The 24,507-nt window shown below is 36.6% G+C and overlaps 1 long non-coding RNA gene across 1 annotated transcript; it reads left to right on the top strand.

Moving 5' to 3' along the window:
• The first annotated feature begins 635 nt into the window (after window positions 1-635).
• Window positions 636-18,214, top strand: LOC127961433 (uncharacterized). Its single transcript, XR_008154448.1, has 3 exons — window positions 636-1,032; window positions 15,636-15,685; window positions 17,008-18,214. It is a non-coding gene; the product is annotated as an uncharacterized LOC127961433 (long non-coding RNA).
• Window positions 18,215-24,507: the final 6,293 nt, after the last annotated feature.

Here is a 24,507-nt window from a genome sequence, read left to right as displayed (position 1 = left end):
CCTAAGTTTGTCCTGAGCAGGAGCTAGTTGCTTAGGACCAGCATATGACCATCTTAAACCAGCTCAAACCAGCAGTCATGCTTCAAAATTTACCTAACCAACATATGGATTTTTTTTTTTCAATTAAAAAGCAGGTTCTAATGTATTGAGCAGATGTATTGTCTAGAACGGTATAAAAACAAGCTTGAATTATTATGCATACAATTCAATGTTTAAATGCTATATATAGCATACTTCATGCCCAGAAAATACAAAACAGAAAAGGGGTGACTGAAGTTCAGTTGAAAGTGCAAGAGGCTTGACTGAAGGTGCACAGCAAGGAAAGATCAACTCTAATAAATAATCCCATTTAGAGTGCACGCATTGTATTTTTGACGCCAGGGGGCGCCAACGTGTTTGGCTAAATCTGCGACTGCATTGCAACATCCAGATAAAGAAAGTTTGTTCTAATTCCTCAAGCTGTTTAAAATCTAAAGTTGAAACACGGATAAATCTTGTCTTTCACGCCGAAAATAAATAACTAGCAAAACCCTGTAATTAAAATCACAAGTCAGTCTCTAAACACCTATTTTGCGCTCATCAGCTTTACAACGACTTTCAACAGTGAGGAGAAAGACCGAGATTAGCAATTCAGCCTCCAGTGTTATTTGCTGAGAAAGCCCCGGAAGGTGTATTAGACAGTCCCAGCTGCACTCTGGACGGCTCAGAGCTCAAGTGTGTATCTTCAATGATAGTCAGGTCGCTTCATCTATATAAAACACGTGCGCAACTTAATTAGAACGTCTTCTGAGCTCGTCATCTCTCTGGTGTGTTCTTAAACCACACGAATGCAACTTTAATTAAAAATAAGTAGGCCACGATTAATTTAAGAAATCTTAACAATGATATTGTATGGGACCATAAAGGGATTAGAGAGTGTAGAACGAGAAAAGAGTTTATACTATGTGCTAATTAAGTTTACCATCCCACTAATGGCATATTCACGGAAGCATACCCACGCTGGATGCTATTTGGCTGTCTCCTGAACCCTAGGTGAGTAACATGATCTCGGTTTCTCATTTGAGTAAACTGTGCCCTGTGTTGGAGGAACTGGAACGTGTCTAACAATACCCAAATCATAATGTTAAGTAGGTCATCAACTACAGTAGCTACCCATCCATTCTCCAAAAGACTTGTGTATTATGTGTCATAATTAGGGTACCATTCAATAATAATTTGCTACCCTTCCCATTAAGTTTGAAAAAACTTTTTGTCATTTTGCAAACATTATAAGAATGTTGGGTTTGAATGTTCTGAAATAAATAGTAACATATATATATATATATATATATATATATATATATATATATATATATATACAGGAGGTGGCCAAAAGTTTAACTATGAAAAACAAAAAAATAACATGGAATTGAGAGCCATGGGCCAAAATCTAATAATTATATAATTAATTAATAATAATAAATACAAATGATTTATATTCTCTACATTTCAATGCAAAATTAAAACAAAACAAAAAGATGCATTAGAAATGAAGAATGCTTCAATGACATGTTTTTTTTTGGCATGATGGGCCAAGTCAAAGGTCATCCTGCCAACTGTGACTCACAGGTTCAGGTTTGGGCATCTCTGCGCTAGACGGATGGGCAGTTCATCCCATGGTTAACACACACTGACATACACACTCTCTCACACCTACAAGCAATTTAGTGCCTTGTGTCTTTAGATAGTCAGGGAAACCAAAGCAACCAGCGGAAACCCACACTTAACACAGAGAACTGGCACAAACGACAACAAGGAGTTTAAAATAAATGAACACTTGTTTGGGCTGAAAAAGAAAGTAAAAAACACACCCTAACTTACAAAAACCAGTACACACAGGGGCTGCTTATTTACATGAACCATCCGAACGAACTGAATGAATCAGACTTTCCAATGCAGAAAGAGAGAAAGAGAGAGGATCCGAGAATGCAATTTACTTGTTTCCTCAGCTAAGGCTGATTATGCTACTGCTAGCTTACTCATTTAAAAAATAGCTTAGTTAGCATTATATTGCTACTATTTTAGTTAATTCCTCCCCAGTGCCGCTGTTACCAAACTTTCCTATTGGCATTACTGAGACCTCGTTCATTTGAAGAATCCTTCATAGCAAACCTGGTGATGCGGATCACATGAGAGGGGCCCTTCCATGCTTGACCCCCTCACCTCAGATAACTGAGGGCTTTCGAAAGGTACGAGGTCACTCACCATGACAAGAGGAGCCACTAATCTGCACCTCACACCCCCGACTGCTCTTATTGCCCGTAATAAATTTATATCTATCGTCTTCCACCTTTCTCCCACATGTGTGGATGTGTGCAATAAAATGTGAAATGAAATTCATGTCCACTCGGTGCCTTTTTATCCCGCCACTTATCAAGGAAACACAGAGAGCTGGCACAGGACTCAAGGGGGGATTCTTCACGCCTCTCTTCCACCTACTCATTTCAGAACGGTTTGGAAGGAAAGGAGAGGAAGAATGTATTTTTGAAACTATTGGCTTTGCTCAAAATCTATTGCATCTAGGTATTCAGTTGCAGCATATTTTTTATTTTCTTCACATTTTAATAAAAAAAAAAAAAAAGATCTCGCTCTCTCTCTCGCTCTCGTTCTTTTAATTTATCAAGGTTTATTTTATTAATAGCTGTTTCAGTGTTGTGGTATTTTTCAATCAAAATTCCCATATAGAAGACTAAATGGTGAACATTTCAATCAAGGATTTCATTCACTTAAATAATTGCAGGTTCCTGACTTGTTAAGTGAGAATAAATAAACTGCATTGTCACATGCTAGGCTTTTTCTTGATTGTTCAGGAAATTGGACATTGTAAGGGACATTGCTTGCGACTCTAAAGAGTTTGAAAGAATAATGGCTTGGCCAGCTAGATCTGCAGCCACATTTGCTGACCTGTTCTTATATTGTTCACACTGGCCTTGACCATGGATATCGCAAGCAGTGTTGGGGAAAGTTACTTTTAAAAGTAATGCATTACAATATTGCATTACTCCCTAAAAATGTAACTAATTACATTACTTAGAATTTACGGAAAGTAACTTTTGCTTTACTTTTTAAATAAACTCATTTTAATATAAGAAGTTCTATTTATAGTAAATGTAAAAGCCCTTTCACACCGAAAAGTGTAATGAATAAACCTCAAGCTGAGGTACCTAAATGAATCTTTTTTATGTCTCCATCAACAGTGTCTTTTGCATTGGCTTCAGCTGTCATTGTTGTCTCTTTTTCTGTGCCCTTTGTATCTCTGGGATCTCTCACTTTTGTTTTTACAGTTCCATTATTTTTTAGTATGGTTGAACTGGATCATCAAAGATCAGCAGCAAAGTCATTGGTTAATAAAATGGGATTAGATACATTTGTGTTCTTTAACATATTTAATTATTGCAGGTTTGCATCATATTCTGAGTTTGCATTTTACTGTTTTAATTCATTTTGATGAATACTAAATCAGTGATTTTTTTGTTTTTGCGAGTGGGATAAATGAATGCACATTCACATTTAGTCTAGAACTACAGTAACATCATATTCACCCAGCGCACACAATGACTCTGTTCTTCTGATTTCTTTGAACATTGGGATGGGAGAACTGTCAGTCAATAAATGGGGGAAAAAAGTTACTGCCATTACTTTTTTGAAAAAGTAACTCAGATATTTTCATGAAAATTAAAAAGTAATGTGTTACTTTACTAGTTACTTGAAAAATCTGATTACGTAACTTGTGTTGTTTGTAATTTGTTACCCCCAACATTGATCGCAAGACATAATTTTTGTACAGTAAGGGTTATCACATTAAGCAATGGTAAACTGTATGGCTCCCATCAATGGAAAAAGTGTTTTAAAGGGGTCATATGATGTTGCTAAAAAGAATATTATTTTGTGTATTTGGTGTAATGTAATGTGTTTATGCGGTTTAAGGTAAAAAGAACACTTTATTTTCCATATAATGTGTATTATTGTTGCTCCTCTATTTCTGAAATGCATCGATTTTTACAAAGCTCATTGTTTTAAAAAAGCGAGGTATAAGCTGATTGACCAGCAATCCAGTGTGTTGTGATTGGCCAAATGCCTCAAGCGTGTGACGGAAGTGTTACGCCCCTCACCATACTGTGTTTCCCAGCACAAGAAGACAAAACCAATAAAACCCATTACAAATTAGATATTTGTTATAATAATATAGATATTTTTCCATAAAATACATTGCACACACACATATTTGAGTTGAACTGTTCTGGAACAGTGTTGTAAATACAACTTAACCACTGATTTCTAGTTGTGTCCTCTTTTGGAAGACCAAACAGAGTAGTTTTGCTTTCACAATAAAACTCTGCATCTCAACAACATTGCGCAGGCGGTAACAGCAAGAACCAAAGTTACACCTTCTGGGCGCCATTATGAAAACCTTCCCACAGCATGACATAGACATGGGTGGTGTTAAAACAAGGTGTTTAAGGAGGCAGTGGTTGACTCTTAACTTTTATGAAGAATATCTCTTTGGATTTGAGACTATCTGTCACGCTCGTCAGCTGATCAGCTGATCTGTGCGGATCATGCAAGTACTGATGCAAGCGCTGTTGAACTAACCCTGGAACATAAACTGCTTCGGAGCAGGCTATCTTCATAGAACAAGTTTCTATGGTTACTATATAACCACCAGAAAGTAACCTCTGATTTTGGAACTGAAAGCGCTCGCTTATCCTCAAACATACCTGAGTATGTCACATAACCTGCTTTTTGGAATACCACCCAGTAATGTTTGTTGTATTTACAGTACAATTCTAAAAAAAACAATTTTCACAGTTTACTAGAATCAACATTAATATTTATGTGTAGATCACAAATTATAAAACTGATTCAATTGGACAATCAGTTTAATTTTTATATATCTGCCCCTCAAACACACAGACACACACACACACACACACACATGTGTATATATATATATAGTATATATATAGTAAACCTTTTTATATAGTGAAATTTTACATTTTAACTTGTAGGAATGATGCATCACCCTCCATGTCCTTTTATTCTATTAAGATTTGCAAATGTTTTTAACTTATTCTATCACAACGTGCCCTTACCAGCATTATTTATTCTTTCAAAGCGATTCATCCCGTTGCTGGCATTACAAAGTTATTAAACTAGATAAGAGGTTAAGATGTGCTCCTGATAAAGCCCACACACTGAATGTCCCTCTGAGTGTGAAGATAAGAAAGCAAATGAATGCTGTGCAGGAAGGATGTGAAAAAACTAATAAAAGCAGAGAAGTGAATCTCTTCAGTATGTGACTCAACTGCATGTCAATGCTCTTTACAAAGAACATCCACCAGTCAAGAGTAAACAGATACATTTTTATGAGTGATTTGTATTTTATGTGGCCTTTCAGACAGTGGGAATTATTATACAGATCTGAACATTTTTGTCAGTTATATGGATGTAGGGGTGTAGATGGCAGGGTCTGATTATCACTGTGATAGGCGGAGGGTTGAGATGCTCAAGTGTGACGAAGATATGTATAAATGTAGACATTTTGTACAGAGACAAATGGAGATGAAAACTTTAGGAAGAATGTCCACATAAATATGCCAAGTTATTATCAATCTTTTTGCCGGCGAAATAAAGCTACACCAAGGAGAGACTGTGAAAGCACGTTGTAAAGAGGTGTGACAATGTGAGGAATGAGAAGAGAAAATAACTGCAAGAATTTGAGAGCAGTGTGGAGAAGATAAAGGGTGGGGGGAGGGGGGGCGCACACGTGTTGAGACAGACGGTGGAGGAAGCCCTTGGGGTGTGGCTGCCAGTCTGCAGTCATGGGATTTGTTGCTCTGACAGCCTCCACCATCATTATCATCATCACCTGCATCTTCTGCTCTGAGATCAGCCTCATGACTCATTCATCCTCTATACAGGACAGCTATGGGATCCCCACTTTAGGATAGGCCTATATATGAAACTGATTATCTCTATTTATCTCTATACACATACAGGTTCATCTAAAAAAAATATCAAATATAATGGAAAAGTTCTATCTTTTTTGTAATTTCAAAAAATGAAATTCCAATTATTAATAACTCCAATCTTAATCCAGACCTTGATTTGCAAATGAAAGGCAAAATTTACTTTTATCTGAAAAGGGGACTTTTCAGACTGGAGCAACAGTCCAGTTCTTTTTCTCTTAGGTAAGATGCTTCTGATGTTGTTTCTGTTTCAGAAGCATCTTGGTAGTCCTTTTCCTGAAGACGTCTGAGCACGGTGACTCTTGATGCACTGACTCCAGCTTCAGTCTGCTCCTTGTGTAACTCTCCCAAGTGTTTGAATCAGCTTTGGTTGACAGTATTATCAAACTTTTGGTCATCCCTGCTGCTTGTGCACCTTTTCCTACCCAATTTCTTCTTCCCAGTCAACTTTGCATTTAATATGCTTTGATACAGCACTCTGTGAATAGCCACTGCTTTCAGTAATGACCTTCTGTGACTTATCTTCTTTGTGTAGGGTGTCAGTGATTGCCAATGAATTGCCAAGTCAGCAGTCTTCCTCAATATTGTGGTTTCAAAGAGCAAGAGATACCCGGTATTTATACTGTAGGGATGGTAATTTAATGGAACTCAGACGTAAGTATTCTAATATTTTTAGATACTGTTTTTTTATCATCAAAAAAAAAAAGAAAAAAGAAAGAAAGTATAATATACCTGTATATTATCCATTCAGGTAGATCAGTGTCAGTTAAGATGCAAGTGTGATACACAAGCACCTCAAGGAAGTCTCTCTTCTTTCTCAATCATTAATGTATACAGAAAATGAATGCACCAAAATTCATAATGATAGATGGAAATAGTGGCGTAAGGGCATACCAAGAATGCAGAAATGCACAAAAATGCAAGAATTTAACAAAATATCATCTGTGACATAAAAGAATTATAAATATTTTATTGCTCTGTCGAGGAAAATTGCTTCCGTTGGGTTGTGGCCTAATTCTGTTATGTTTTGGGTTAATTATATTGTGTTGTCAACTTTTGTTTGCTTGGTAAATGATGTTGTGTTGTGCACCGCAGGGCCATGGATCCAATTGTTTTATACAGACAAAGAAGACAATACAAAAGAAGAGGGAACAGAAAGGTTTTTTCCTACATGTACACGGGGGCAGTTCACCAACAAATAAAAAATATATTGTCTACTCCTCCTACTTTTTCCTTTTTCCCGTGGTCCACAAAATATATTTACGTATATTCAAAATATATTTTGTAATTGTCTTCTTTTTTTTTTTTTTTTGTCTTTCCATACAATAAAAGTCAAAGAGGGGTCAATTATTGTTTACTCCATTCTTCCAAACTTATTTTGTGTTCCACAGAAGAAATAAACAAAATTGGTTTGGAACAACATGCAAGTTAATAATTGATCAAATAATTTTTACTTTTAGGTTAACAATCTCTTTAAATCATTCTAAGGGTCTCGTAATTGTATTGCGTCCTGGAGTCTAAACATATTTGTACAAAAATGATAGATTGTGATAAAAGTCAAAACAATGATCATCTTCCCATTCCTTCTCTCTCTGTCTTGTGACATAAGCTCTTTCTGTTTCTTAATGGTGTCATGATGTGACTCCTCATCAAAGTCTGGTGCCTTGGCATTTCTCTCTCTCACATCATCATCTCCTCTGTCATTCAGTCAGTCTTTTGTGCATCACGGTGCAGTGCCTCTTATTTCCAGATAAACAGCATGGCTCGCCGGCACACTAACACTGCAGTGCCCAGTCGGCCAGTTCTAATTAATTGCAGCTAATGAGGAGCAACATTAGCATATCAATACTCCCTTCGCTCTATCCAAGCATGGACGACACAGACTCATCTCTAGCAGCAGAAAAAGCATATGGTTGATACATCACAAAAACACCATTAATTAAATAAGCTCCCCTCATGAAACAACTGTTGTTTCTCTGTCTTTCTTTCTTTCTTTCTTTCTTTCTTTCTTTCTTTCTTTCTTTCTTTAATAACACTCATTTGGTCTGCTATTTTTTGTAGCATGCTTCACATATGGGAGAAAGAATGTGCATAGCTGCGTTTTTCTACCCTATTCTCTCTGTCGTTGAATGGAAAATGGAAATCAATGTAGTTTTTGTATTGTAGAATCTCCCCATCAATACTATGCAGCTGAAAATGATACACTGCTTTCAGAAGGAGCACAGGGCCATTTATTTCAGTGCCACAATGTTTAGGAGCATTGCCAAATTTGAGTTTTGTTGACGGCAGTGGTTCTGGAGTTTACTGTAGGCAACTGGCTCTTAGTAAGGTAGAGTTGTTGTATATTTTGCAACATTTAGTTCTAGTATACAGTTCTAACAGTAATGGGAACTGTTGGTATGATTCCAGACGGTCCAGTGAGGATTTTCAGTGTTACTGCCTTTATAAGTGAGTCACAAAATCATTCGTTCAGCTGATTCAATCAAAATACCACTCCATTCAGTAAGGAATGACACTACAATTAAACCTGAGTAGAATTATAGGTCAATCAATTTTACCCTTTCAAATCACTCATATGAAAGGCCCTTTGAAGTTATCAGTTTTGAGCACCTCGAATTGGAACAATCTTTTAAAATAGCGGCCGTGATTGTTCTTATTTCTCACATTTGGAACATAGTGCACATGTTTTATGAGTGAATGAGTAACTGAATCATTCACTTTGCTCAAAAACAGTGATTCATTCAGGAACAAAACATGAGACCATCTTTATGAGTGAATGATTAAATCTTTCACTCAACCTATTCATTCCAACTACTGAACTATTCAAGAAAAAAGTGAAATGTCCAACTTACCAAAGTATGAAAAAAAAAAATAATATACATACATACATATAAAGAGAGATTGATTAAAGTAGTTAAGAATGTTAAATTAAATGTTATAAAATAGAAAGTTTAATTATTATTATTATTATTATTATTATTATTGAGGCACTTGAGGCATTCTGCCAATCACAATGCATTGGATAGCTGGCCAATCAACTCACTTTTTCAAACCGATGAGCTTTGTAAAAATCAATGGGTTTCAGAAAGGTGGGGAATACAGAAGCAACAATAATGTACAGTATATGGAAAAAATGTTTTTTTTTTTTTGAACCTTAAACTGCATTTGCACATTGCTATTACAGAGAATTCACAAAATAATGTTATTTTTTAGCAACGTCATGTTGTACATATACATTTTTCATGCTGTACATTTATAATGCTGTAACTAGTAAAGAGGAAGTGATGATCGGTTCATGTTCCACTTGAACTTAGGTTCTACAATGATCTGTCACAACACATTAAAGAGCCACAAAATTTTTATTTACTGTTAGAATTTCTTAAAAATAAATTGACAACATGTGAAAGTAACCTGCTCTTCCTTGTCTGTTGGTGCATTGTCAGTGTCCTCTTTGCTCCGCATTGTATTTTTTACTGCGCGAGAGCATGATGTGTGGCGTGAGAGCAGCGTGGCTTGTCAGACATAGCAACAGTAACTAAGTGGGTTGGTCTTCGTGAAGGGTCAGTTGTTATTCATATGCAATTGACATTATTTATGCAATGTTTTGGCATGCTTATAGCTAAAAGAAGAATTTAAGGCATCTTGGATTTCTGAAGTAGAGCTGAATGGAAGAGGGAAATCAATAACTTCTGATATTGGTGCATCTCTCCCTTATTCTTGTCGGAGACAGATCTCAGCAGAATGAGACCTGCATGCACCTTCCTAAAGGATGTTATTCTAAAATGATCGAACAGAAAAAAATAAAAAAAGAGTCAGTGATAGCAGCTGAAACAGGTTAGCAGTAGGAAAAACAAGGGCAAGAAATCTCATGACACTTAACCGGGGCTGCTTGGGTATGACATGACCTTTTCTTCATCTGTGTATTTATTCATCAAAGACTCACTCTCACTTTTAAACAAGCTTAGGGTGGCATGCTAACACAGAGCTTATTAAGTAGCCATCTTAAAAGACTGACTCCCTGTCATGTTTTAATGGATGGCATTTTTGATGCATCTGGCCGGGTGTCTCATTCAGGTTTTCCACTACACTTTAAAGGCGAAGGAATGGGGACAAAAAGCTGAATTAATTAGCCTCTTTAATAACATGTTATCCAAAACATATTCTCCATGGGCGTAATTAACAACAATTTATTTGGACACAGTTTCCTCTTGAAGGAGGTAATGTTGCAAATTGGAATTATTTTTAAGTTGTGTGTTCAGCAATTATGTGCACCTTTCCTTCTCCAAGAGAAGCCGTGAGAAATGTACTGTTTCCAATTGCAGCCTTAATGGATACATTTACGAAGTGTTTACTGGTTTTGTAAATGCAGTAATACTTGAAAGACCTCTGAAAAGGCAAAATACAGAGATGAGCCCACAGGGTAATCCGACTCAATTGCCTGTTCTTAGTTCAAGGAATTGTTCATGAATATTCACATTGATGACAGAAACAATAAAGGCAGAAACAACAAGCTGCTTCTTTGTAACAGTGTTCGGATTGTGAAAGACACATTTATGATGGCCTCTGATGAATATTCTGGTAATGCAGCCGTTTTCATCAGATTGTTTGGCTGTTGGTAGATTAGCTCTTTGCTTCACACGTATTTTTTTGTTTGATTAAAAGCTATATTGACTAATGAAAAGAAGAAGGAGAAGAAAAAACAATAAGCTTTTTAGATACAGCTTGTGCAAAATATAACCTGGCATGTCAGGTTGGCAAGGTCTTTCACTCCACAGCCTTTTGAACAAGCTGATAACTGTTATTTAAACTGTTTTTTCCCCATAGGCCACAGTGTTTCATCTGATCTGTTTTGAGTACTCTTGGATTCATCATGCCGAACAACTCCTGACCTTCAACAGAAACACAGATTTAAAACAATTGCTTTGAATATGCTTTACCTTCATGTGAAGCCTACCAGAAGAGCAAAACACTAATTATGTTTAATTAAACACTAACCACTATTTGTGAGTACAGAAAATTGTCGTTTTTGCCGGAATTATGGTGAAAACTAAATTCATTTATATTCAAAGAAGCCATTTGAAAAGCAGAAAATATAATGAGTGACTTGTCAAACTCCCCTGAGTCTGAGAATCTCGCTTTGATCAACCCACAGGCCATGACCTGTAGTGTGCGGCACAACGCTGTAGTCAATAATGTATTACCATGGAGAGTAATATAGCTGGAATACGAAATACACTCTGACTAAAGAGCCACCACATCTGCATCATGTTTGATATACTGTGGCGGAGACAAACTGTAGTGTATGCTGTCACAGTAAAGCTGCAGGTTCTCAAAACAGCAGTGTAGAAGAACATCTTATTTCAGACACAGTCTAGCCGTCCCAGGTGTGCACATCATGAAATCAAAGATTCTTCCTTTTTGATTCCCATAGATCGCTGCTTCATTCAAGGCTGCAGCTGGGGTGAACAAGATGCTCTTTATCCACACAGACTCCATAAACATCTTGGTTAGTTTGGCTGGGTAAACAACACCAAAGGGTAAACAACACCACAATGTCATTCCAAAATCTGAAGAAAATAACTAATTAATATAATAAAGTAATGAGAATCGTCCTGTATTTATGCAAAGTCTTTGTTAATTAGCATACATTAAAAAGGAGTACAAAAAATATAGTGTAAAACAGCTTCATTTATTTACTATTTTACAGTAATAAACCGTAAAGATCAGTTGCATTTAGTAGTTAAAATACTTTTTTTCCAGTTAGATTTTGGTGTGAAATAGAAGGAGGCTTTATGAGGTTCACCATAATGCTGTCTGCAACCTGATCCGCTCCCATGACTCGTTTTATTTATTTACAGAACATAGAGCTGTACCGAGACAGATATGATTTGTTTGGACATTTATTTTAATGATATATCAGTCGTGTAGCTGGTACATATTATATAAAGTATTAAAAATGGCTAGCATCTTTGATTAGAGCTAAAAATGGGAATATCTCAGACTGTACTTGATAGTTAGTGCTGCTGATCCTCAATAAACATATTTTTTTATCCATTCTAGACACATTTTTTAGAGACTTTGCCTTGCAGATTATCCTCTGTTCTTCTTTGTTTCCACACCACACTTCTTTGAACTGTTATCGTCTCATCTGATCTGTTACACTGATAAGTCAGAGGCATAGCCATGGTAAAACTTTTTGCCTAAATGAGATGCTGTGCTCCGACAATATAACTGCTTCAATAAGACATCGCCTCCCAAACTGCTGTTTATTTCTTCACAAACACAAACAAAAGAAGAAACAGATGGTTTCATAAAATGAGATGAAGCTGAAACAGTAAAGTTCAAAAGCTGAATGACAAATATACTCGGAAAGAGACCCTGGATTTCATGTAAGAGATTTCATAAAGTTTAACACCGGCTGTTTGACAACGTGATTAATTGTAGTTAGTTAGGAATATTTGAAGAGGATTTATTGGATTTCCAAACCGTTCCAGGGATCTGCAGATATGAGGATCCCCTGCTGAGTTGCTAATATATTAAATAATACAGAACCATTTATTTTGCCTGTGAAGCAGTAATTTTAAGTGATAGTATTAATATAAAAACATGTTGTTTGTAAAATCAAAAGTGACTTTTATAGTCATTCCACTAAAGTCAAAGAAACATTTACAGTATTGTTCAAAATAATAGCAGTACAATGTGACTAACCAGAATAATCAAGGTTTTTAGTATATTTTTTATTGCTACGTGGCAAACAAGTTACCAGTAGGTTCAGTAGATTGTCAGAAAACAAACAAGACCCAGCATTCATGATATGCACGCTCTTAAGGCTGTGCAATTGGGCAATTAGTTGAAAGGGGTGTGTTCAAAAAAATAGCAGTGTCTACCTTTGACTGTACAAACTCAAAACTATTTTGTACAAACATTTTTTTTTTTCTGGGATTTAGCAATCCTGTGAATCACTAAACTAATATTTAGTTGTATGACCACAGTTTTTTAAAACTGCTTGACATCTGTGTGGCATGGAGTCAACCAACTTGTGGCACCTCTCAGCTGTTATTCCACTCCATGATTCTTTAACAACATTCCACAATTCATTCACATTTCTTGGTTTTGCTTCAGAAACAGCATTTTTGATATCACCCCACAAGTTCTCAATTGGATTAAGGTCTGGAGATTGGGCTGGCCACTCCATAACATTAATTTTGTTGGTTTGGAACCAAGACTTTGCCCGTTTACTAGTGTGTTTTGGGTCATTGTCTTGTTGAAACAACCATTTCAAGGGCATGTCCTCTTCAGCATAGGGCAACATGACCTCTTCAAGTATTTTAACATATGCAAACTGATCCATGATCCCTGGTATGCGATAAATAGGCCCAACACCATAGTAGGAGAAACATGCCCATATCATGATGCTTGCACCTCCATGCTTCACTGTCTTCACTGTGTACTGTGGCTTGAATTCAGAGTTTGGGGGTCGTCTCACAAACTGCCTGTGGCCCTTGGACCCAAAAAGAACAATTTTACTCTCATCAGTCCACAAAATATTCCTCCATTTCTCTTTAGGCCAGTTGATGTGTTCTTTGGCAAATTGTAACCTCTTCTGCACATGCCTTTTTTTTAACAGAGGGACTTTGCGGGGGATTCTTGAAAATAGATTAGCTTCACACAGATGTCTTCTAACTGTCACAGTACTTACAGGTAACTCCAGACTGTCTTTGATCATCCTGGAGGTGATCATTGGCTGAGCCTTTGCCATTCTGGTTATTCTTCTATCCATTTTGATGGTTGTCTTCCGTTTTCTTCCACGTCTCTCTGGTTTTGCTCTCCATTTTAAGGCATTGGAGATCATTTTAGCTGAACAGCCTATCATTTTTTGCACCTCTTTATAGGTTTTCCCCTCTCTAATCAACTTTTTAATGTTCTTCTGAACAATGTCTTGAACGACCCATTTTCCTCAGCTTTCAAATGCATGTTCAACAAGTGTTGGCTTCATCCTTAAATAGGGGCCACCTGATTCACACCTGTTTCTTCACAAAATTGATGACCTCAGTGATTGAATGCCACACTGCTATTTTTTTGAACACACCCCTTTCAACTAATTCAACTAATTGCCCAATTGCACAGCCTTAAGAGTGTGCATATCATGAATGCTGGGTCTCATTTGTTTTCTGAGAATCTACTGAACCTACTGGTAACTTGTTTGCCACGTAGCAATAAAAAAATATACGAAAAACCTTGATTATTCTGGTTAGTCACATTGTACTGCTATTATTTTGAACAATACTGTATACATTTGTGATTTGATTTGTGTAACACTTTTCTCAACAACAAAAACAACAACAACAACAAAAAGTACCATGCTGACCCAAATATAAGATGATGTTTTATTTATTTTTTAAAACCATCTAAAAAAATAAAAATGCGATCATCTATATTTAGGGTCTAGGCTTTGACATGTCAATACTACACCCATGACAATAGGTGAAGCCAAAAACGCATAAAACGAGTGTGCCATGAAATAAGTAATGTAATATATGTGTTGTAAAGATAAAAAGAAAAGAAAATGCTTACAGCGGCATACAACTTGATGGGACCAAACCCTCTCTGTAAGTGATATTAAAACATAAGACGGTACCAAGATTTTAAAACTACAATAAGATTTCACTTTTACTGTTAATAAAATGGTGGTAGGCTACAATGAGATGGATGGACTAAATGTTATATAATTCAAATGGGCTACCTGATATTTTTATGGTATATCAAAACGTGTATATTTTTAAATGTGATTATTGTTGGTACATTTTACCAGTATTTACCATACTTTTTTATGTGAAAATAATTTAGGAAAAAATATGTTTTACACAGAGAGAGAGAGAGAGAGAGAGAGAGAGAGAGAGATTTGGTTTTCAAAAAGCCTTTTTCAAAAGGTACATCTGAAAAAGGTTGGTCGTCTTATATTCGGGTCAATACGGATGTACACAGTGTGTTAACCAGTTTGAACTAAATGGGTGCTGTCACAATAATCTACAGTCTATCAATTAATGTATTTTGAAGAGAAGAAGAAGGGCGGCAGTGGTTCATGTAGGTTGTCTGCAAACCGGAAGGTTGGTGGTTCAATCCCCGGCTCCACCTGACCAAGTGTCGAGGTGTCCTTGAGCCAGACACCTAACCCCAGCTGCTCCCGACGAGCTGGATGGTGCCTTGCATGGCTGACACCACAGTCGGTGTGTGAATGGGTGAATGTCAGGCAAATTGTAAAGCGCTTTGGATGGCCATGTGGTCTGTTGAAAGCGCTATATATAAATGCAGTCTATTTACCATAAATTAATTCATCATTAAGGATTTGAAAACTTCAAACAGTAGCTTCTTGAAATATGAGTTCCACATCCATCCAGAGAAAAAGTAAATCATGAGTGAAATATGCTCAGATCAACACTGTTTAAAAGCATAAACAGTCCAAACCAGTGCTAAATAAATATGTTGGTGGATTTTGAGGACAACAGGGGATGGACCCTTTCACTGGACGAAGCGTAATCGCTTGTTTCTTGACTCTTATCCTGACGGCACACATTCACTGCAGAGAATACATTGGTAAACAAATGAAGTAATGTTTAATTTCTCCAGATCTGGTCCAATGAAGAACCAATCCCATCTACATCTTGGATGAACTGAAGGTCAGTATAGCTAATGTTAATTTCCAAGAAAAAATGTATAGTGGACAAGAAGAAGAAATATTCTTCCTTATTCGCTTTTCGCCCTAGCAACTTCTCAAACCTACTATAGCATGTGACTTTGTATGGCTTTGTCTTCCCCATAACCGTTATCTGTGCGCTTTTTGTTTTCTTTATTCAGTCGCTCTTTGTATTCAGTTCATTTTCATTTTTTGCTCTCAGCGTCCCATCCAATTGCACCTTCTTCCAAATCTCTCTCTTCTCCCACAGTCTTTCTGATCTTCTCCTGCATCATCCCTCCCTCCTCTCGTCATAAGCCCCCTGATCTGTGTGCACCAGCCCCTGCTCATCTTCTTAATCTTCTTACACAATTTGCATATTTTCTCTGTAATTTTATTCGCTCACAGTCTTTTTTCCCTTCTCCCAGGTTGCATTTAAATAATACAAATCTGTTCTATATTTGTCAACTGTGTGATGATCTTACATTTATGAATATAATTGAATATGTTCCAGCCTTTGGAAGCTGGTGCCAAAGGGCCCGAAAATAACAGAGAGGCATCTGGAGCCCCACTTTATAGATCTAGATTCCAATCATAATGAAAGCCGTTTGCCATGTTCTTTGCCCTGGGGGCTCCTGTCCTCCAGCGGTCTGACCAATAGACATTGTAGTGTATAAGTGTGTCAGCTTTCAAAGGGTAGATGAGCTTACAGTATTGTATATCATCACCGAATAACACAGTTCAAAGTAGCAAACCATGGATATTCAGATGGCAAAAACATGTTTACTGTATGCTAATGGAATAGACCACACAGACAGTTATGGCAGAAGTCATGGTGTTCCTGCTACCATATTTCGCTTAAAAGTGCTTTTATTTGGAAAGGTTTGTTATTCACAACTACCAATGGTAGCTGGATTTTCCTGAAACTGATAACTGAAAACAGTCTTGACGGTTTTTAAAATGAATGGCTTACAACTTTTCACCAAACACAAAATAGTAAGAAAACAAACATCTAAAAACTTTTTTACAAAATCAATAACAATGATATAACATGTAAATATAGTTGGAACTATATAGTTTACTGATACAGTTGGACCTAATGACATTTCTGCAGTCTGCCACAATGTAAAGAAACAAACCCCCCTGACCTTCTTGGAAACATTGTCTGTAAAATCACTCCAAGTCCTCGAAAAAGATTGCTGAACAATGGCAAGAAAAAAAAAATGCAATTTATGTCTTTCGTCAATTAGCTTGTGTCAATAGCCTTATATTTTGCTTGTACTTTCATCTTTTCCTCAGATTTTGATGTTTTGCTCTGTTTCACAGTCTGCTGGTCTACATTACTCTTGATGGCTTGTTTTCCTCCTTTGATGTTGCAGCGCTCTTAAAAGTCTGTCCGAAGCCGTAAGGGGAACGAAGCACTTCATATCGATGTACTGCTGTAGTCCTCATACACTCTGCTTGCGATCCATATTCCATTGATTCTCTATGACTCTTCACACTTGTTAGATGCTCGTGAATTGCAGGCCCTCTGCAGTAAAAGACTCTGTTCTGTTCGTCTCTCCAGTGAATCGAAATTCTCTCGGTGTGTAACATGTCTGTATGCTTCATAGGCTTAATATTTAAGGGAGAGTCAGCATCAAAGAATACACAACTGCTGCATTTTACACGGTGTTGGTCGCTGTTGTGCGCAGTTTATTCCATCGTTAGTTTTTATATAAAGGGTTCAGAGATCTTTTTCGTCATGCTTTACTCCCACTGAGGCTTTGGCTTCCAGCTGCCAAGCCGAATGAATGCTCCTGATTGAGAAATGGTTGATCCGGTTATAATAGCAACCTGGGATCCTGGGTGTTTACACTCTGCCTGTGAGACATACCGTAAAGGAATGAGTACAGAATTCCCGACTGGAGCCCGTCAGGACTGGGCTGGGGTGATTGTGATCCATGAAGAGCAAGGGCTGATTGTAGTGAAGTGTTTCATTCCAAACACTTTCTTGGGTCGATGACTCTGGAAGCTTGTTTTTACCAATGGGATAAAACAAGTCAATAAATAAAAAAGTTAACTTTAGTTTACTAAGTCAAAATACAGACTTTTTTTTCTCACAGTTTTTCAGAATTGCTTCCATTTTATCTTATTTTATTTTATTTTATTTGACATGTTTCTGCATGTTGGTTGGACCACTTTTTATAAGAGATTTTTTTTACTATTTGGTGTTACAAAAGGGCTCTGTGTGATATTAGTGATGCAAATGTATTGTTTATATTTCTTTTTAAATAATCTGTGTGTGCTGTTGTTTTAGTTGGCTTGTTTTGTAAAATGAATTGTGCATATGTAAGTAGGAATTGATTGAATAATGTTGCCGATAACTGAAATAAAGGTGTGTTGACATTCAATTCTCTCTCTCAGTAAGAAATAATAATGCAGTTTCATTCTTTTAATGAGTTTTTGTATTCATTATACTATCAAAACAATTGTATCAACCTGACATTTTTGAGTTCATGCCCCAAAAATATCAAAATGAATTTTAATGCAGAATTCACTCAACATGGAGGTGCATTCAAGCCATTATATGTATAAATTGCATTTTTAATGTATTTTTTTCTCCCAAATAAATAGATCTGTCATTGACCCTGATATCAAAGTTCTCTAAATACTTCTCTATGTCAAATCCAAAGCCTTGTGTGTCTCACACCGATTTAAAAAAAGTGATAGAGAATACAGCATAGAAAAAAAAGAGAGTGTAGAAGTAAGGTTTCTGCAGTAAGTGCAGAGATTGGTTTGAGTCATTGGGCTCAGAGCGTGCCTGATTTGGCCTACTGAAAAGTGAGAGCTGTAAAAGGATTGCAGTGGTTTCCTGCTGGCCAGCTTTAATCAGTGCAGAACTGCAAATGTCTACAGCCACAGATTATGTGGGGATAACATGACAAGGACCCAGTACTGCCAGCCTGAGTAGATAACACATGGGGCACTGTACTTACTAATGAGACTGCGAAGAGGAACAGGGAGAGAACAAGAGTCATGTGTGTGTGTCCATGTCCATAAGAGGTAAACCGCTGTGCATTGTTTGTGCCCATGAGGATTGTCTTCATAAGCCCTGCAAAATGCGATATGTGAAGTCGAGCGTGCAAGAGCCATATCTTTGTTTTTCTCGGTTTGCCTTTGAACGCAAATCAACATTTGTTTACTTCTCTTTGTACATGTGTGTGCTTGTGTGTGTTTATGTGAGTGTGTGCACATTGCCCGGGGCCAGATAATACAAGAGAATGCCAGTGAACCTTGTAAGAGCTACTGTCCTAATCCGGCCAGTGCAGACGCAACCAAGCTGAAACAATACCGATCTATCGGACTGTTCACGCTGACCTGAGATCAGAGACTGGACTGAACTGGCAAGCAGGCTCTGACTCTTACCTTATGAAACGATGCACATGATTCATCGCCTGAATGACTTCATTTCTTCAGCATGACAGAAAGCTCTGCAACACCGACCGTTTCTGATAAAGACTACCCAACAAACCCAATAAGGTAATTGGGAAATGGTTGGCAAACACAAAAGGACAGACAAAAAGCTTCTATTGTATGGCAGTAATAAAGAGGATTCTGAGATGCACCATTGAAGCTTTTTCATATGTTAAAAACCGTGGTGTAAAGTACAGTTCAGTGTGCAGTCAAAATCAATTACCCGCCGTCAATAGAGCACAATTGGAAAGCAACATGGAAATAGAGACAGAGCGGAAATGCTGGGACAGAAAATGAAATCGCTCGGCCTGACCCTCCTCGTTTGAATATACTGACTAAGCAAACTACATGAGACTGCCTCTTATTGATTTATTATTTAAGTGTCTGTTGTGAAAAATTACAGTGCTGCTGCCTATGGACCAATTCCCATTGTTGCCCAAAAAAAAAAAAAAAAAAAAAATACAATTTGTGCAATTTACCCCTCATTAATTAAATAAACAAATAAATGAAATGCACAGAACATTGCTTTAGGGGAAAGCGAACTTGGTCCTGGTGCTGTTATCCTCCTATCCAATCAAGGTAATCTGCTGACACAAAACTCTTGTTAAACATGGTAATGCAGACAGATTAATGTGCAGAAAGCTTGATAACACCCAACAAGGTCTTAATTAAAAGTGGGATGTAGGTATAGATGTGGAATATTTGCTGGAAGTGTTTCGAAGGAGACTAATTGGAGTAATAATTGCTGAGACGCAAATAGTTCAATTAGAAACTGATTGTCTCATTACAGCTGTATACAAGCTGACAAGTAGCTGAATTCCCCAAGGCTCAAAAGGAAGAGAATGTGACACTAGGAAGCACTGGTGTGCAGATAACCTGCTTGCAGGGTTGCCAGTGCTGCATAACAAAATGCAATGCAATGGCCATTCAAAACTAGCCCATGGACACTATCCCAAATATCAAAACTAAATATTTGACACTCCCGTACCTTAAATAAAAAATTTGCACTCAGTTTTATGCATAATACACAATTTCAGTAGCAGTAATCATAAACACAGTTGCTGCATCCGAAATCTAATAGTATGGGTTGAAATTAACTTCATTACTTCATTAAAAATGTATGTTCGATATAGTATGAATGGGTAGCTTGAATGAAATTCGAATGTCCATGATGTTGTTGCTGTCATGTGATTAGCATCAGTTTCATGTCTTCACTGCCATTCGTGAATGCTCACCTGGGACCTCATGGGATAGTAATGTGTCCATTAAATGCACACTCCAGAATCAAAAGTAGTAAGTCATCCGCTTACTGTTATTCAAATGATTCAGATTATTTCAGGTATAATACTATGTAGTAGTATACAACTGGTGAAACAATTCAAAGTCATTTTCTTTCATAGGCTGTACTCCTCTTTGGCATATACTGTGTTTTGCCTATTATTTAGTGTAGAAGAAGAAATATTCAGACACAGCAAGCCTGTTTTCATAAAAGAGCTCAAAACCAATAATATAGCATCTGTTCTGGAATTATTATCCTTATAATTATCCTTAGTCATCTTCAAAAATTGGCTAATAACACATATATTCCATCTTTGTGACCCTCTAACTCTAGCACTCTCTATTCTAATTCTATTCCTTAAAAAAAATGCACCATAGACTTGCACCCTATTCATTTACTAACTAACTAACACTAGTTTCTATAATCTTTTTGTATTCCATCTATTTATTTTATTTTGAATTATCATAACATTAACAAAAGCTAAAAAAGGCATCACTAGATGGGTCTATTCTTCTAATCTGTCTTCTTTTTATTTTTCATATGATTAAAACCTTGAAAACCTTGTACCTGTACTGTGTTAACCTAACTGAGACTTGTTATAGCACTTGCATATCATTGCTCTTTTGTTGATTTTGATTGCTTCCATTGTCCTCATTTGTAAGCCACTTTGAATAAAAGCATCTGCTGAATGACTAAATATACATGTAAATGTGATAAATAATTGTTAGAATAGAATATGTTTCAATTCAAGCATTTCAGTCAAACAGAATTTACTTATGTTAAACCTTTATCCCACAAATGAAAAAAAAAAATCAACAATTAAAGTATACGTCTCTGCAGGAGACCTGATGGGTGATTCCATAGCAGTGGGTTGTTTCTCAGTGATGCTTGTGTTTGAAGGTTAGTGAAAGTGACGTGACAAACAGCCAAGTATGGTGACCCATACTCAGAATTCATGCACGCACGCACGCGCACACACACAGAGGGCAGCCATTTATGCTGCAGCACCCGGGGAGCAGTTGAGGGTTCGGTGCCTTGCTCAAGGGCACCTCAGTCACAATATTGCTGTCATGAGACTCAAACCTACAAACTTAGGGTTAGGAGTCAAACTCTCTAACCATTAGGCCATGACGGATGTAAATTTCCCTACATGATTTAAAAACACCCACCAATTTGGAAATGCTTACAAGTTTTGAAACATCCATTTTTGGCCTGAAGAGACGGTTCTCCGACAGTTTAAAATAATCCCAATTCTGTGGGAAAGCTGCAGACTTGGCAATCCTGCTTGGGTTTCCTATAGTTTGGTGAAGGAGTTGCTTCATGTTTGTGAATGCATCTTAATGGCCATCATAGTGTTTGAAGTAATTATCTGGCTGGACACCTTGGAGGCTGAGTGTGTGTTTTCGTGCATCAGGAAAAGTTTGCATATAACCACTCATGAAGTGTGTTCACCATTGTCTTTGTGCGCAGTCCTTTAAAGAAGTTGTGGGGATTGAGTGTTGTGCCCTGCTTTGATCACACTGGATAGGGACTGCTGGCACAGGCACACTGAGGAGTTTGCTTCAAGCCTGCATGTGTAAAAAAGTGTCTCAGTGCATCTCACTCACAGGCCTTGGAATGACAGTGTAGATTCTACCTCCTGCTTAATGATGAGCTGTGCCGCTAATGATGACTGAGCTCCGAAATAGTTTTCCGGTGCATGCAAATCACACCTCTTTTTATCTCATATAAATTATGTTATTCCAAGCAGCGAGCAGGGCCAAGCTCTGTTGTTTCTCAGTGACTTTGTTTACGTGGACATCAGTAATTGAATTATTTACCTTATTCTGCATACTGTAATACAATATTATGGTTAATGTGTTTACATGAATTTCTTTTAGAATATTCCTTTCATGTGGCCACTTTATATGATACCGTACGTATAGTAGATCGATTAATCGATTAACACATCATTACGTCCCCACACAACGCCATCCGACGTCTCCTCCAGAATTTCATGTATAAACATAAAGTTTGTCTTCGTTATGATGCCATTTACAGTTTTTAATTTACTGAAAGCTTCAAGTGAGGTTAATTATGTGTCATGGTATACGTGCTAACAGAAGACGGCATTTATGAAGCCATGCTCTTTTGTTTGCCGTCAAACGGTTGACCATTGCCATCTGTGTATCCTATCGCAAAATATGGCAAAATGTCCTGCACGATGGTAATAGTGTGATTAAGATGTGTATATGTCTATACTACACTTCAGTAATACTCTATGGTTAATACTCCACATCTTAATTCGATTTGTGTTACTTTGAGTATGACTTTAGCCGTATTAAGGTAATCAAAAATCTGTTTACAAGGTAGATTCTTAATCAGAGTATTGTCTTAATCATGTTAAAATCAGAATATTGTTGTCCATGTAAACGTACAGTACTGACAGACGCAGCCTTATAACTTTTTGATCCTCCAGACAGTTTTGTCTTTTAAAAAAACCTATAGACCTACACAAAATAAATACTTAAATCAAGAACAGTTAAATAATTTGCTGTGACACATTTACAATCTGCAGATGAGACATCTCCGTGTGTGCCAGGGATGTTTGCTGAGAAAGTGAAAGAGAATCTATGGAGCCAGTGATGTGACATTTGCTGAAAGGATTTTGTGTTAATGAGAAATATCTGCAGCACTGGGACTTTTCACTGCTTGTATCGCTCCGGTCTAGGCAGACACTGTGTGTATCATTGGGAGTGGATTCAGTGCAGGTTTATAAACCATCAAGTGGCATAAGTAACCTTATGTGTCTTTATGAGTTGATCATTTGATTCCTTCAATTTACCGATTTGGGAGTAATTCAGTCAACAAGTCCCTATTATGAAAAATACATATAAATATATTTGAAACACATTCATTTCATACTAATTAAACAACAAATAAATTAAATATTTATAAATGTGCACTTAATAAAATATCCTACAACTGTGCTTTTGGTATACTAATCTGGTATACTTAAAGTCTGCTGAATTGGAACAACTAAATTTGTACTTAATGCACTTTAATTGTGCAGAAGTAGTGCTGAAGTCCAACTAAATATATACTGAAGTATATTGTGCTATTATATATCTATAATATCTTGCTATTATTCAAAGATCATACAATCCTCATCAATAGTGGTGTTTAAACATTTAATGTTAAGAAATGCAAGCAGTTGGATATAGTCCAAATGAAGTTTGAATTTTGAAGTTTTAAATTTGAATTTTTATATCAGTGAGTTTCGAGTGATATGTCAGTAAATATGTTAATATTTTTGAACTATATATGAAATAAACATATTTTAAATATATAGCTTTTTTTACTAGGGTTAATTTCTTCATACTGTATGTTTCTCTGAAACAGTTAATCATGTTAATCAACAGTTAATCATGCTTTAACATCGGCATTATGTATCATAATATTTTATGTTATTATGTTATATCATATTATGTATGTAACAAAACTTTATATTTCAAATAAATGTTGTTCTCTTTGAACTTTATCCAAGAATGTAAAAGTAATAACAGTTAAAATAAATAAAAAAATAAAAAATAAATAAATAATAAAAAAATAATAATAATAATACATTTATTATGTTTCGCGAGAAGCAAATTAGCAAATTAGACTAATTTCTGTAGGGTAATGTGACACTGAAGACTGAAGTAATGACTGCTCGAATAAATTGTGTTTAAATAAATAAATTGCATTTTAAAACATGCTAACATAAGCACTATTCGGACGGGACTAGTTTTCTAAACTACGTTTGAGTTTCGATTCTTACCACCTGACGTCTGTGATTTTCATGTACCAATTCGGACGGGACTATCTCCGTGTTTATTACAGAGGTGGGAGGGTCTGATTTGTGCATCTGGGCGTCACAGAGATCACGCGCTCTGTATGCGCGCATTGCATTCATTCAGAATGATTGCCTTAGTATTATTACACAATAAACACTAAATGGCTAGTATAGCAAAACCATGTTAATGTGTGGTTCCTTTAGTTTAATTGTTTTACTTTTTTTTTTAATTAAATGTAATTAAAACATTATGTAACTGAGTACATAAATGAACATG

The sequence above is a fragment of the Carassius gibelio genome, chromosome B7, assembly GCF_023724105.1.
Source record: "Carassius gibelio isolate Cgi1373 ecotype wild population from Czech Republic chromosome B7, carGib1.2-hapl.c, whole genome shotgun sequence".
NCBI lineage: Eukaryota > Metazoa > Chordata > Actinopteri > Cypriniformes > Cyprinidae > Carassius > Carassius gibelio.
This window is presented reverse-complemented; position numbering and strand designations above follow the sequence as displayed.